The following is a 12,521-nucleotide window of genomic DNA, read 5'->3' as shown; positions in this document are numbered from 1 at the left end:
AAAATTCAAGACTAGACATTGGATAATGCTGAATTACATTAATTCTGGTCATTCTCCTGAACTACAACTAACTAAATATAGACTATTTTTCTGTTGTATTCACTCTTTAGCAGTATGTCGGCACTAACGTAACTTTAAGAAAATATTTTGTCTCATTTGACCAATTAAAAAAGGAGAAATAAATTGAACAACTTTATTAAACCCTTAGAATCTATACTGTTCCTGTGTATATATAACTACTGAGACAGCATAACTATATATATATATGAGATATATGTATATCTGATATGAAACATATACTTAGTACAAATGAGTTTAATTTAATTCTGAATGGAAGTTTTGTGGGTTTTTTTTTCATATTACTAATACCATTCTCACACAATCACTTTCTCTCTAGTTACTGGAAGGGCCTTCTTCAACAACAACAACAAAAGTCTAATATGATCAACAGGCCTACTGAATAACACAACTCTTACTTTGGTGAAAAACATAGAGTTAAGGTGAATTTACACATGCAATGCTAGTTACTACTGCAGTAAGGTTATCCATGACACTGGATCATTCCCAATGAGGAAAGCTGCAGCAAACTGATACCCTGAAAAGGAGAACCGATAATTACTGAGATTTTCATAAAACACCTGCAGCTTTTCAAGGTTCCCACTTTAGAGCACTGTTGAGGAAGTGCATTCTTTTATTTCATCCTACTTGCTCTGGCACTTGTCTCTCCTGGTGAGATGTGGGAGTGACACTGGTTTATTGGTGCATGCATCCTATATGACTCAAATTAACAGATATTTTAGGATATTTCAGATTTAATAGCACATTCAGAAGAAAGTAATAACAAGGGCCCAGCGAGGCCGCTTAGTGGCTAAAATCCTCACCTTGCATGCACCGGCATCCTGTATGGGCACCAGTTCTAACCCCGGTGGCTTCTCTTCCCTTCCAGCTCCCTGCTTGTGGCCTAGGAAAGCAGTCAAGAACGGCCCAAAGGCTTGGGACCCTGCAACCGTGTGGGAGACCCGGAAGAAGCTCCTGGCTCCTGGCTTCGGATTGGCTCAGCTCCAGCCATTGCGGCCGCTTGGGGAGTGAATCATCGGATGGAAGATCTTCCTGTCCGTCTCTCCTCTCTGTATACCTGATTTTACAATAAAAATAGTTAAATCTTTTTTGAAAAGAAAGTAATAACAAGATTCAGGCCAATGAGAATATGAGAGTGCAGTTGTGACACAGTAGATTAACACACTGCTTATAAACAGGCATTTCTGTTTCTTTTTTAAAAAGAGCTATTTATTTTTATTGGAAAGGCAGATATATATATATATATATATATAGATATAGATATATTTTACTGCAGAGTCAGATATACAGAGAGGAGGAGAGACAGAGAGGAAGATCTTCCATTCGATGATTCACTCCCAAAGTGACTGCAACGGACAGAGCTGCGCTGATCCGAAGCCAGTAGCCAGGAACTCTTCTGGGTCTCTCACACAGGTGCAGTGTCCCAAGGCTTAACTAATATTCATTTGAGTTGCTAAACACTAATAAATTGAATAAATATTAACAAGATAAATGTTTCTAATTCTAATTTAAGTTCTTTGCGGTTCTTAAATTTCATAAAGAAGACAATATGTTCAAGTCTACTAATAAATCTGTTTGCATAAATTGTTGGTATTTGGCAAATGGCTTTAAAATAGCGAAGATGGGGGCGCTGTGGGTTAGTGGGTAAAGCCAATACCTGTGACGCAGCATTCCTGGTGGGACTTGGTCCCAGAAGATCAACTTCTGATCAGCACCCTCTAAAAGCCTCAAAAAGAAAAGGAGATACAAAAGCTCATCTGGAAATACAAGAGACCATGAATAGCCAAAGTTATCCTGGAGAGTACAAATCAAGCTGGAGGAATCACAATTCCAGACCTCAAGACACTCTACAGAGCAGTAGTCATCAAAACCGTCTGGTACTGGCACAGAAACAGAGAAGATCAATGGAACAGAATAGAAACTGCAGAAGGAAGCCTACACATGGACAGCCAACCAATCTTCGACAAGGGTGTGCATCTCTATTTCCAAATCAAAGATGGACTGCGAATTAAACTGCTGAATGTATCTTGAAAATAGGATGCTGGACTCTGTCATTGTCCATACTTACAATGTCAGAATACACTTAAAGGCAGTATGGTGTACTTAAGACTGATTGTGAATGACTGTACTGTTTAATGATACAGGGGAAATAAATGGGGATGGAATTTTGGGGAGAGCGGAAGGGAAATCATGGAGCCTATGGAACCATATTATGGAATAATTAAATAAATATGTATTTTTTTAAAAGTAAGAAAGAAGGGCCCCGTGTGATAGCGTAGTGGTTAAAGGCCTCACCTTGAACGTGCCTGGTATCCCATATGGGTGCCGGTTCTAATCCCAGCGGCCCTGCTTTCCATAAACCACCCTGCTTGTGGCCTGTGAAGGCAGTTGAGGACGGCCCAAAGCTTTGAGACCCTGCACCCGCATGGGAGACCCGGAAGAGGCTCCTGGCTCCTGGCTTCGGTTTGGCTCAGCTCCAGCCATTGCGGCCGCTGGGGGAGTGAACAATCAGGGGGAAGATCTTCCTCTCTGTCTCTCCTCCTCTCTGTATATCTGCCTTTCCAATAAAAATAAATAAATCTTTTTTTAAAAGTAAGAAAGAATATGGCTGTGAATTTTTTTTTTAATCCTTGGTGTTTGTTACAGAAGAGAAAAACTAATTCATTTAGAAGAAAATGCTATCCTACAATGATTTATTTTGACATGGTAGGAAGTATTATGAAAATCCAATTATGGGAACTGTATGTTTAAAGCCTAAGCACTACGAAGGCCAGTGACAACTATGTGCATTATTATCAAACCTACTTGGCCATATTTGAGCAGGAAACTCCAAACATGTTGAGTACATCTTCACAGTTTCCTCAATGGTGCACAATAGTTGTATCTATGTGGCAAACCTGTATGTTAAATTAAAAAAAAAAAACAAAAAACAAGTTGGGCAGCAATATTGTGGCCCAATGAGTTAGGCTCCGGCTTGGGCCTTCCACATCCTACATTAAGTGCTATTTGGAGTCCTGGTACACCATGCTTGTTATCCTGCTTCAAGCCGGTGCTGTTAGCAGCTGCAGATGATGACCCAAGCAGCTGGATTCTTGCCATGCACGTGGGAGGTCCGGGTAAAATTTTTGGCTCCTAGCTTTGAACTAGGCCACCTCCAGCTGCTCAGTAATTTTGGACATGTACCAATAATGAAAACAAAACAAAACAAAACAAAAATACTCCTTCATTCTGCCTTTCAAACAAACAAATTCATCTCCAAATTTTTTTTTTTGAGAAGTCATTTGATTGTTAAGAACCATTTGTTGACGTTTTCTTTGGTGGAAAAAGCCTTAAAAGCAAAACTTACATGAAACAGATTGGAACAACATTGCAGCTCAATACAAGTCATAAATACTGGTTTCCTTAATCTATAAAAAGGTTTTTAGATTAAAAAAGTAAAAGATTTGTTAAAAATAGCCAGAAAAGGTCAGCCAACCATATCCAAGGAACTATCAAGGACATTTAGAAACAAAACAGAAGTAAATGCTTAATGTTACCGTTGAAGATAAAAATTTAAAATGACATAGTTTTTGATTCATTAGATTCTCAAAATACCAAGAGCTTTGATAAAACTGAACCAGCAAGAATGAGTAATATATACATACTCACACATATGTATAATATTATGGTTGTACAGATTCTTATAGCAACAAAGATTCTTATAACAGCAAAAAAGAGACCAAATTAAAATTTCTGTAAGCAAAACCTCAGTTAATTGTACTCTGAAAAACACTCACAATTTTGTTTGAAAATACATAGAATATGTCCGAATGTATATAAATCCACACACAATTCATGCAAAAAAGAAAAAAATATTTGATAGAACTATTGTCACCTAAGCCTGAACTGGGGCCAGAGAAAGAAGACTTTATTTTTCACTTTACAGGTGGCCCTCTGTATGTGCTTCCTCCCCATCCATGGATTCAAACAACCATGGGTCAATAGTACTTTTTAAAATTACATGTATTTTGGGGCCCGGCGCGGTGGCGCAAGTGGTTAAAGGTCCTCCCCTTGCCGCCCGGGATCCCATATGGGCGCCGGTTCTAATCCCGGCAGCCCCGCTTCCCTTCCAGCTCCCTGCCTGTGGCCTGGGAAAGCAGCAGAGGACGGCCCAAAGCTTTGGGACCCTGCACCCGCGTGGGAGACCCGGAAGAGGCTCCTGGCTTCAGATGGGCATAGTATCGGCCCGTTGCGCTCACTTGGGGAGTGAATCATCGGACGGAAGATCTTCCTCTCTGTCTCTCCTCTCTGTATATCTGCCTTTCCAATGAAAAAATAATAAAAATAAATCTTTAAAAAAAAAATTACATGTATTTTGCATACTTCTTTTCTTACAATTATCCCCCAGAATACATAATAATAATTATTTACAAAGCATTTACTTTTATACCGTATTAGGCATTATAGGTAAAATATAGATTATCTAATGTGTGTGTGGAGGATCTGGATATGTTGAATGCAAATACGATGCTTTTTCATGTAAGGTTTGCAAGTATCCATGGAATTTGAGATTTTCAGCAGTCCCTGGGACCAATCCCCAGTTGGTACTGAGAGCTAACATGCTTTACAAAGACACAAAACACACTGAGTTTTAATTCTTATTCTTCCTCTTGTTTTCCCCTTTAGATATCATTTGTTTCTGGAAAAGATGAATTCTGAAACTATTAGGTTGTAACAGTAATCAAAATGGGACCTCTCTTTCAACCCCTAGTGTAAAAACAGTTGCCTTCATTGCTTCCAATGCCCACAGATACAGTATAGTAAAACTACAGTAATAATTATAGCCCATGTCTGGCTTTGTAAAACATTAACACTAGCTTAAGAATCCTTGCTTTGTAAAATACTAACACTTTCATTGGCCTTGGGGAATCAGACTGTAGTTACAAAATAGCATTCAGAGCCCAACATGCAAATGTTAGCAGACAGAGGGGGTCTGTTCTTTTGGGGTACTACAAAATAATCAGCCTCCAGGAGGAGGTGCTCAGAAAAAAATGATCATTTACTTGTGACAAGTAAACAATGGGAAGATTTATTTCCCTAAACAACAACAACCGCAACTATCTCCTTTAGAAACAGTTTCTTGGGGCTTATGTAATAAAGGGTAGATAGAGTCAAAGATATAAGAAAGGGGCCAGCAATGTGATCCCGCAATGCCGGTATACCGTGTGGACACAGGTTCCAATCCTCGGTGCTCCAGTTTCTCTCCAGCTCCCCGCCAGTGCATCTGGGAAAACAGTGGAGGATGGCCTAAGTGCCTGGGCCTGAGCTCCCACCTAAGAGACCAAGATGAAGATCCTGGCTTCATCCTGGTGCAGCCTTGATTGTTATAGTCATTTGTGGAGTGAACCAGGCAATAGAAGCTTCTCTCTCTCTCTCTCTCTCTCTCTCTCTCTCTCTTTCTTTCTCTACAACCCCACCTTTCAAAAAAATAAATCTTAAACAAAAGGAAAAAAGGAAGTAGTAGTGCCCTCCCTGCTTAAGCAATGCACACCTGCACCCAACATATTTTCAAAATCTGACTCAGACTGATTGCTTGCAGCTTTCCTTGTGGAAGGCAGAACAGTGTTGCAAGATATGCATACCAGGAAAATCCTCTGGAAAACATCCCGAGTAAGCAAATATTTCAGATTCCCTATGTCTCTGCCGAAACCCTATATTCTTGGTTGTGACAAAGGTCACCTTACAATAAAAGGAATCAAACCTACCTGGAGGAATGACTTATTCCAGAGTTGTAGAAGGATAATATAGAATTTCTGAGAGATTTTTCAAATTAATTAACTCATGTTGTTCGCAAGAGGGAAAGACAGAGCAAATTTCCATCTGCAGGTGGCTCCCAGGTGAAATGCAAACAATAGCCAAGGCTGGGTCTTACTAAACCCGGGAGTCAAGAACTCAGTCCAAGTCTCTCATGTGGGTGGAAAGGACCCGAGTAGCTGAGCACCACCTGCTGCCTCCCAGACACACACTAACTGGAAAGGGAAATGGAGAGCAGAGCGCACACCCGAACCTAAGCTGCCTGCCACAGAATCGTGATTTCCCCAAACCAACTTAATCATGGAGACAAACACCTTACTCCAAGATTTTAACACTTATTTTCTAGCTATATAGAAAAATGTACTCAATTATGTGTAATATACAGATATTTTGAGGATAATGGTGATCATGTGATGTACATATATGTACATAATTATAATATAATTCTTATGAAATTATGGATGAATAGATGTTCTCACTCATTAACCTTCAAAGTATAATTTTGAGATTAACTATTGTAAAAATTTCTTTTAAAAATTTACTTATTTGACAGAATTACAGAGGCAGGGAGAGAGAGGGAGAGAAATTATATCTGCTGGTTCACTCTTCAATACTTGGGCCATCTTCTACTACATTTCCTAGACAACTTTCAAGGAGCTAGATTGATTGTGGAGCAGCTGGCATACGAATCCGAGCCCAAATCAGTGCCCATGCGAAATGTAGACATCACAAGTGCAAGCTTTATCTACTAAGAAACCACATCCACCCCAACAGTAACTTCTTCTATAAAACTTGCAAATGCTATTTGTAACATAGTAGAAGTTGTATACAATCAAGTTGTATTGTATTACTAAGAAATTAAACAACAGCCACATTTATATTTTATTATTTGCTTCCTCTCCTTAGCTTTGTATATCACATGTGCAGTTAAAGAAACATTCTTAAGGATCTACATTTTCAAGTCTTTTCCTTTTTAGTTATGAAAAAGGCACAAAAGATCTTTTTTTTAAAGATTTATTTACTTTTTTTGTTTGTTTGTTTTTTGGAAAGGCAGATTTATAGTGAGAAGGAGAGACAGAGAGAAAGATCTTTCATTTGCTGGTTCACTCCTCAAGTATCCACACAGGCCAGAGCTGAGCCAATGCAAAGGAACCTCTTTTGGGTCTCCCATGGGGGTGCAGGGTCCCAAGGCTTTGGGCCATCCTCTACTGCTTTCCCAGGCCACAAGCAGGGAGCTGGATGGGAAGTGGAGGAGCTGGGACATAAACCAGTGCACATATGAGATCCAGGCTTGTGCAAGGCAGGGATTTAACCACTAGGCTACCGGGCTCACAAAGAGTTCTTCCCCCCCCCCCCACTGGACTGATTAATAAGTTAGAAGTGCTCATTTTTTTCTGGCTTTAAGTGATGTCACAATATGCTAATATTATAAGTTATATCTCTTCTCAGTACAGAACAAAGAATAATAACATCAATAAAAATGTTATAAGCACAAGCTGGGAACCACTATTAATTCTGACAGTGGATATATTCTACTACAATAATCCAGTAGCTTTATACTTATGCTAAATGTCTCCATGACTATCAAATTCTTCAATTTTTTCCCCTTTCAGATGACTTGAATGTAATGGGTTTTTTTTTTAAGTATACAATGTGGTGAAAATTAAAACACTAGCTGGTTTTCTGAATATTGGGAAATGTCTGAAAGAAGCAAGTTAAGTCTATTTAATTTATGTGACTGGTGTACACTCTAAACATCTTGAATGTTTTCCTTTTGCTTTTAAAACAACACCTGTAAGCCTCCTGCATCTGGAAGCAATGCTTTGTGATTTTCAGTTGTTTGCAAAATATGTGAGAGTTTTCAAATGATTAGCTTGCATTATTACATTGTTGAGAGCATATTTATAGATAGATAGGAGATATTTTGAGAAATTTGATGAAAATACTAAGAGAAAACATTAAATATGTTTATATGTGGGAAATGAAAATGCATGAGTGAGCATGTAGGGGATAGAGTGTGAAAAGTTTTTATAAAGTTAAGAATGAACATGATATTTTAAAAAAGGAATAAAACTACCGAGTCAGTTTTGTCAATCATTTCTGTGGAAGATTGATAATTTCCTTTTCAAAATATCTTTGCACCCAACAGGAGCTGAATAGAAATCTTTCACTTTCAGTTTTTCTATTTTATTTATGTGTGTGTTTTTTCTTTTTCTTTCTTTCTTTTTTTTTTGTTAAGATTTGCTTATTTGTGTGAGACAGAGCAGACAGACACACACAATCTGGTACACTTCCCCAATATCTCCCACAGCGCAGGCGTAGGCTGGCTGAACTAAGGAGCCTGTAACGTCATTCAAGTCTCCCATGTGTATATACAAGCTCAAACACTTGGGTCATCATTTGCTGCTTTCCTAAGAGACATAGGCTCAGCTCTGGCCATATTTTGGGAGTGAACTACTATATGGAAGGTCTCTTCTTTCTCTCTCTCTCTCCCCATATCTCTGCAATTACTTCTTTAAAACAAAACAAAACAAAATTGTAACAAAAATGTGAGAATAGAGACACAACCACTCCAGCAAGAGTGGTGAAAACGACAAATACAGGGGGTCAGTGTGGACTGGAGAAGACATCCTAGCGGTAAGAATCAGTGTCAAGTAAGACAATAAGGATCAAAACTAAGCAATTGATTGAGGCTCTGTGTGAACAAATATAAGAGTTAGAATCTCCAGAGAGAACGCAGTCCTATGGGAGTTTTTCCACAGGAAAGTGCGTGTGTGTGTGTGTGTGTGTGTGTGTGTGTGAATTTTACCTCCAGGAACCTGTCATATTTCCCAGGTAAATGTTAGAGAAACATTTCCTTGTTCTTCCACCAGGGAAAAGGAGAAAAGGTATTATTTGCAATATAAGGTAGAACATTTTGTTTGAGAAGTTTGTCAGGCAACGCCTCCTGTCCTGACATGGGGACAGAAGCACGCAGCTCCAGCCTACTCTAGCCATTTTGTCTGATCTAATGAAGAAAAAAAAAAGTGTGAAGATCAGATTCCACTGAGAAAAAAGCTCACTACAAGATTTAGCTCTGCTCTTAAGGCTAGTGCATGTTGTGCCTACTTCCACACCTTATGTGATTAAAGGCTATTTACAGTCATCCATTTTACCTGGTACGTAATATCTCGAAACCAAGAAATAAATTGCAAGGTATACAGCAAGGTACACAAAATTTAAAGAGACCAGACATGGCAGGAAAGTTGTTAATAATCAGGCTGTAATTTAAAACAATCATGACGATAAGATAAGGACTGAAATGGATAAATGGTATTAAGAATATATAGGCAAACAAAAAATTACAGGTTAAATCAAGGCAAACATGTGGTATCTAATCTTTTGGGATTTGCTCATTTCCCTTAGCATTATAGTTTCCAGTTGTGCCCATTTAGCCACAAAGAACTGCATTTTGTTTTTTTTAATAGCTGAGTAGTATTCCATGGAGTAGATGAACCAAAGCTTTCTTATCCAATCTTCTGCTGATGGGCATTTCGGTCATTGATACTGTCTCAACCCAGATGTTTCGAAGAAGGGAACTTGCATTATTTTTAACATATTGTTTACCCAATACTATGTCAATTAATTCCATAATGTTGTATATTGATACTGAGGCCTTGTTGGGGCTTTTAACTGACTGGACCTTTACTCTGTTAGACCTATCTTCAGACCATAGAAGGTCTCCCCAAGAGGCCACTGGACTTATCTGGACAATAAGACGCTGAACTTTATGCTAGGCATGTGTTTGCAAGCAATGAATCTCAACTGAACTTGAACTATGGTTATGCAACAAGGTGGAGGAATCCACCATGGGGGGAGGGGTATGGGAGGGGTGGGGGGAATCCCCAGCGCCTATAAAACTGTACTACATAATACAATGTAAGCAACAATTAAAAAAAAATATATAGGCAGAGAGATGAAAAATCCTATGGAAGAATCCAAACAAAATAATCAAATGAAACCATTGTAATGACTTTGAGGAATGCCTTTGAAGAGCTTATTATTAGACTGGACTTGACTGAGGAAAGAATCTTGGAACTTGGGCCCGGCGCAGTGGCACAGTGGTTAAGGTCCTCACCTTGCACGCCCGGGATCCCATATGGGCACTGGTTCTAATCCCAGCGGCCCTACTACCCATCCAGCTCCCTGCCTGTGGCCTGGGAGGGCAGTCGAGGACAGCCCAAAGCTTTGGGACCCTGCACCCATGTGTGGGATACCCGGAACAAGTTCCTGGCTCCTGGCTTTGGATCGGCATAGCATCGGCCGTTGCGCTCACTTGGGGAGTGAATCATTGGATGGAAGATCTTCGTCTCTGTCTCTCCTCTATGTATATCTGCCTTTCCAATAAAAATAAAATAAATCTTAAAAAAAAACAAAACAAAAAAGAATCTTGGCGCTTGAGGATACATCAGTAGAAACCTCCAATACTGAAAAAACAAGGGGGGATTTTGATGGTTAAGTCACTTAACGACTGCAGGTCAACTATAAAATGTGTCACAGACAGGTAGTGGAACAGTAGAAGGTGAAGAAAGATGGAAAGCAAAGAAAATAGGTTCTTTTGGGTTCAAGATTTTAAATGAAACAAGTCATTTTGATTTTAGACGTTCTAATGAGTAGACTGAGTATAAATTGTGGTTCACGGAGCAAGTCCGATCCCCTGTCTGATGTAATAAATAAAATTTTATGGGAACACAGCCACACAAGAACACTGTTGAGTACTTGTTTTTTTAAAGACTCAAAAAACTTAAAATATTTATTATCTGGGCCTTTTTGACTTGCTCATCCTAGATCACAAATTATCTGTGTAAGAAAATAATAAGGCTTGGAAGAATGACTGAGGCTGATACAATCAAGGTGAAAAGCTATAGTACCAAAAAGTTTAAAAGTGATTTCTTAAAAAACATGTCAAAGTGTCAAAAAGATGCATTGGAAGAATTCCCAAAACCAAAGCTGGAAAATTTTGAACAACAAAGAAAATGCACCAGTATTGAATTTTACACCAGAGAATTAAGGAACTGTTCAGGAGTCCATACTTACATAGTAAGTGGCCACCAATGAATCTTCGAAAAGAGATAAAACATTGAAAATTCCAACTATAGGGTAAGGACACATTTAAACGGACAGAGAAACTGTTAATCAGGATGAAGCAGAAAGGACACATTCCAGGAAATAGGAGAGGACAGAACAACAGCAGAGGGGTACCTGGAGACTGACAAATGCAGAGAAGCAGCGAAAACAATGGTGTGGTGTTGCAGTGACTGATACTCCAGTGGCATTCAGCTAATGAGATCTGAACTCCATCATCAGTAGGAACTCCACCAGCAACCAGGTGGGAAGGGACTTTCACTGGGGGCTTGGGAGGTGAACCCAGGCAAAGAACTGTCTGTCCTGCTGATCTGTTTGATTTGACCAGGAACAGAGACAGAGCAGCAGATCCCAGATGAGCAGTGCGAGCCCAGGATGGATTTCAGAGCCCAGTCAGCCCCCTAGAGCTGAACTGGGTGCCATTTTGCCTAAGGAGGAGAGGGCAAGGGAAAGGACTGAGCATAAACTGAGCTGGGCATGAGCTCATTTCTGACTCAGTGAACTACAGCAACAGGGTTCCACCTAAGACAGGTCTGGGTGGTCCTCAGACCTGACAGCCAGCAGGTCAAGAACACTAGTAGTGGTGGTATGTCAGGTGCCAATTTGTACACTGTGGCAAAAACTTTAGGACTGCAGAGGACAACAGTGAGCTGCACATGTGCTGAGCTTGTGAGAACTCACTGAGTTCTATGGATTGCACTGGTACCACAGGAAAATAATACCGACTGTGGCATTATATGGGTCAAAATAGGTCCGTGTGGCACCAAGACCTAACATCCAACAGGTGATCAGCCCCACCAAAAACCTAGCTATATAGGACACCTGGTGTCTCCCTAATCCTGGGACCTCCTCCAACCGGAAGTGGGAGAAAGATTGTACAGACAATGGTGCAGCCTCAAAATGGCATCACAGGAAGTGGAGATTGGTAAGCCAGGAGTTGGGGCTACAGAGCTCTTTGTGGAAATCTAACGTAAGAACCCAGACCTGGTACCTGCTGGAGGGAGTGGCACAATTGGCTGCAAGCAAAGAGCTGTGTGCCAACTGCAATAAGTAAAATCAAACTGTAGGCCTGTGGGTGACACAGTTTAGAAGCCTGCGCCAACGAGAAGAATCAGATAACACGATGTACAATGACTAAGAGCAAAAGAAGAGTCAGAGGCACAATGAATATTACTCAAAACTCCACTGCAAAAGGAACAAAACCCTGTGCCAACCTCAGAGTTAACTGAGGAAGACATTGCGAAAATGGGGGACACAGAATTCAGAAAACTCATTTTAAAGCTTCTGATCAACAATGAGCAGCACATACAAGAGTTCAAAGAATTTAAGGAATATGTTACACATGAAATAGCAGCAATAAAACAAATCAAGGCTGATATAGCAGAAATTAAGAACACAGTAGAGCAAATTAAAAGTACAGTGGAGAGTCTCCAAGAAAGAATGAAGCAGGCAGAAGAAAGAACCTCAGAATTGGAAGGTATTTCCTGTCACCAGGGGGAAGCAAACAAAAAGCTGGAAGCAGAGCT

The sequence above is a fragment of the Ochotona curzoniae genome, unplaced genomic scaffold, assembly GCF_017591425.1.
Source record: "Ochotona curzoniae isolate NIBS_2020 unplaced genomic scaffold, NIBS_Ocur_1.0 scaffold_1852, whole genome shotgun sequence".
Lineage (NCBI taxonomy): Eukaryota > Metazoa > Chordata > Mammalia > Lagomorpha > Ochotonidae > Ochotona > Ochotona curzoniae.
Note: the sequence above shows the minus strand (reverse complement) of the source record.